This window comes from Triturus cristatus, chromosome 4_1, assembly GCF_964204655.1.
Source record: "Triturus cristatus chromosome 4_1, aTriCri1.1, whole genome shotgun sequence".
NCBI lineage: Eukaryota > Metazoa > Chordata > Amphibia > Caudata > Salamandridae > Triturus > Triturus cristatus.
In genome coordinates this window covers 709,006,283-709,010,711 of record NC_140585.1, presented here as the reverse complement: position 1 = coordinate 709,010,711, position 4,429 = coordinate 709,006,283, and positions in this window count along the sequence as shown.

Here is a 4,429-nt window from a genome sequence, read left to right as displayed (position 1 = left end):
TGAGGTCACTGGTAATGTGTTTACTGCCCTCAAAATAGGTTGCAGTTGTTCTGTAATCTCATTCCCAACATTGTCAGTATTGTGCTTGAAACCTATTAGAAATTTAGAAAGAACCTCCTGCATGGGTCTATACATCAACACAAACTACAAATACTCAGAATTACTCTCTTGTACATTTCTTTGAGGGGTCGGCTTAGAGGGTGTTTCTGCAGCCATTAGCATAGGCCGTGGCAGTAGGCTTTCTGGGGTGCTTTAGCATCCACAAAATAATCTTGCTGGAGATCAGAGGGTGTGTGAATAACAAAGATGCCTTTAAATTTTGTTTTCATTTTGTCACATTTGCTGTGAGTTCAAAGACAGAGGTCAAATGCCAGGCTATAACTTCTGAGAAATTTCTGCTTATTCATCTAACATGGAGCCTGGTGTTTACTTCTTTTTCTCTGACTGCTAAATTAGAGGATTTTGTAAAGTGAACTATCTGACAAACCTGCTAATGTACAGGGAGTGTGAAAGGAATGGATGTAGGATGTCACTTTGTTTTCTAACACCCATCAAAATATAAATACCTGTAAATGGATTCTATAAATATATTGAACTGTATAATTATATCAGAAATGGGGCAAGCACAAATGAAGCACACGTTTTTTTCACTGTGATGCAAAGATTTTAACAGGATCAAAACAAATAAAGACACTTAACTTGATGATGTACAATTTATAAATATTTGCTGCCACCCGTTTTTCACACATTATTATTTGCACGCTAAATAGTTTAATCAGTAAAACTTCTTGTTAGTGAGAATTTTCAAGCCATTTCCATACAAAATTTGCTGTCTTTATATGACAGTGTGCCACCACACCATAATTTAGTAATGTTTTTGGCACAATGTGCTCCTTAATGCACCACCTTCCATGCCACATCCTTACCACTCCCCTGCTGAATGGGCGTGGTTTATTTGTTATACTTGTTCTTTGTTCAACTCTTGGATTATTTACTATTCCTATGACTTTAGTGATGTAACATTGAGGGCGGCTCCCCCACTCTGAAAATTGGTCAAGCTCCACTTGCAATTAGTGTAGCCAGTGACCGTAAGTACATAGACAGCCAGCACTTATCGAGCATACATAATTTGCCCTGGGATGCTCTGCAGGCACAACTCCTTCAGCTTTAACCCCACCCCTTAAAATGTCCTAAGAAAAAGTTGTAAAAGAATAGCGAAAGAACACTTCTGCATCCACGAATCAAGTGGTCAACATCAGTAAAGAAAAAAAATTAAATATTGGGGGGGAATTTTTAAATCCCTAAAAGGCTTAAATATGTAAAGTAAAATAGTTAACAAAGAGGTGAACTGATTGATCATTTTGATGTTTGAGTTAAAAGTTTACTACTGCATAGACCTATGTGTAGCATGCAGGTTCACTAAATCATAGCCATGCCACCTCGAACTTTCACCATTGTGGAAAACTGATGCAATTAGAAGCACAGAGTTGAATTAGGAACATGCAAGGTTATGAGATAGGGACACTGACTGGAGTGAGACCCTAGTAACTGTGGATAGATCAGGCCAAGGCATGAGATATGAAGTGAGATCCATCCTTGCCATTCTTGGAAACCATCCAACTTGCTTGCAGAGATTGTGGAGTGGAATATGAAGCCAAGGAAAAAGAAGTATATATGGAAACTCTCCTGATTTAGGCAGAAGATCCACACTTTGTAAACTGCATGTAAAACAATGTTGCCTTATGTCAGTGTAAACTTCCTTTACTCAAGAATGCAACAAACTAACTCTGTTGCAAGCCTACTCCACCAGGCTTAATATTCCATATGCAGCACATTTCCATGTAGTTGTGATTTCTTTATTTGCCTAGACTCTCTAGAGGTAAGACTGCTCTCCTGTGTGACAAATGCTTACTCAGCCCTACCCACCACTTAATGTGTCTGTGATGGGCACCTGCACTCACTTGTCACCAACCGACTATGACACAATGCAAGAGAGAAAGAAAGAAAGGGAAGGATGGAGCAGATGAGATATAAAGTTTTGGGCTCGGTATGTATGTTTTTATAAATTTTACACTGCGCCCCAAAATGTCACCTCCATATTTAGAAGCAGACATCTCTAATTGTTGGCATAACTATATCCAAACCACCCTCTCATTCACCAGCACAACCAGACATCTCACCTGGGAATCAGTACCACCAGAATACCCACATGAAGAATGGACCATAAAGTTCATAATAGTAGATATGTGCTCCACATCAAAATAAGTGTAAGCCACCCAATATCCAAGGAAGAGAAGGAAATGGTGCTAAAGTTAACTCACAAGAAAAAGGCACATGCAATTCCAGTCCCAACTAGGACTTTCAAGAAAATATTGACTTTCACAAGGAAATATTGCTAGTTTGCATAGATAAACTACACAAGTGAGGAGGTGTAGGAACAGCGAGAGACACCACAAACTATAATCAGAATCTACACTAGACTTTGCTCGCTAATAAGAACTTTGCACATCCTAGACATGTGTAGAGTCCTCCCCAGCCCAGAAGCTTGTAAATGAATTATGCCAAACATGGAGCTTGGTATTGTGCGTCTTTATATCTCAGACTGTAACCAGTAACTGAAACATACTGCGTCATGAATTTTATCAACCACACCTAATCACTTACGTCACTAGACTACGGAGCCCATTGGGACCATAGGGGTCCCACACTATAAAATACACAAGACAGTACATCTCCCCCTTTGTTAAAAAATACAAAAAAAACATATATACATCATAGTTCCTCAATGAGTCATTGAGGCGCTCAAACCACTCTTCCAGATCTTATGGCCTGAGGCTGAAGAGAAACAGGAGAAGGAACCGCAGCAAGCACTGGTGAGCAAGCCACTGAGGCAGTTTTCCTGACCCTCTGATGACAGAGTCTCACTTTGGTTGTTTGGAATTGACATACTCCAAGGTAGGTGCTTGAAATGTGAGGAATCCCGTATAATTGACTTTCTAGGAAGGTGAACAGTCACCATGTGTCCCATACTAGTCACAACCTGCAATAGATCCTCATTGATTGGAGCATCAGATTTGCATTTTCGCCTCTGCTTCACAAGGACAGATCCTTTTTCTGAAACCTAATATCCCGAGCACATCAACACTTGTCTGCATAAGTCTTCATTCTGGACTTGTGAGCAGAATCAGTGAGTCAAACTTTCTCTGCATCAATTGTTCTTTTAGTGGTTCACTGGGGCAGCTTGGTACACATGGCTCTCCCGAACTTCAGGGTGGTTAGGCTTTTGATGGTTGTAGAATGAAGGGCCTGTAGGCACAAAGAGTAGGATGAAGAACTGACTTGAGCTCAAGTCCCTCTAACGCAGGGTACTGGACAGCCATCTCAAGAGTGCTCTTATAAAGTTCAACAACGCCATTAGTCTGTGGCCATAGAGGCATACTTTTCTGATGCTTGATATTCAAATGAGTAAGAAAGTCTTTGAACTCCAGATCATTAAAGGATGGGCCATTGTCAGATGTTCGAATGGATGGAACACCCCAGGTTACAAATATGCCTTCTAGTCTTTCAATCACTCGATCATGAGTGATTAATGAAAAGACTTCCACCAATTGAAACAGAAAGTACTCATCTATGATTACCATGAGGTAATGGCCAATTTCAAGGGGTCCAAAGAAGTTGACTGCTATTTTCTCCCCGATGTGTTTTGGAAAATCTAACATGTTCAAAGGATGCTGTTTTGTTTTGGGAGTTAGACAATTACACAAATGACAAGCTTGGAGCTCGCTCTCAACTCACTCATTAAGATGAGAGAACCAAACAAGGTCCCAGAGAGCTCACTTTCTGGCAACAATTCCATTATGTCCTTCATGTGCCACTTCAAGGACTCGCTGTCGTAAACTTTCAGGAATGACAATTTTCAACCCTCGCAAGTTAATTCCTTCTTGTGTCACTGACAGTTCATTATGCACAATCTTGAATTTCTGATATTCACTGTCGTTATCAAGAGGTTGAGTATGTGTTTTCCAGGACTGATGCATAATAATGTCTCTGAGGATGAGTATATGTTGCATAGCACCAGGTAATAAATCCATCGTAGCATTAAACATCTCAAAACGGACCCAGCTGCCATTTTAACATAGCACACAACTGCATACAAAATCCACATAGGCAGCAACTCCAAATGGCAATCCAATGTTCTTAACTCCAATGAGCGGTTTCTCACCCGAAACCTTCTCAAGTCCAGGACACTTTACAGCACCCAAAACAATGTGGCTTGACCAGTCAGATATATTCAATTAGTAAGTAGCTCAACTTTCTGTCAAAACTCATGCCATGATGATATGCTGCTCTCTTCACACAAATTCCACTTTCTTATGAGAGAAGAAATGCTGTAGATGGTTCACCCATGGCGTTTTGCTTCAGTTCTATT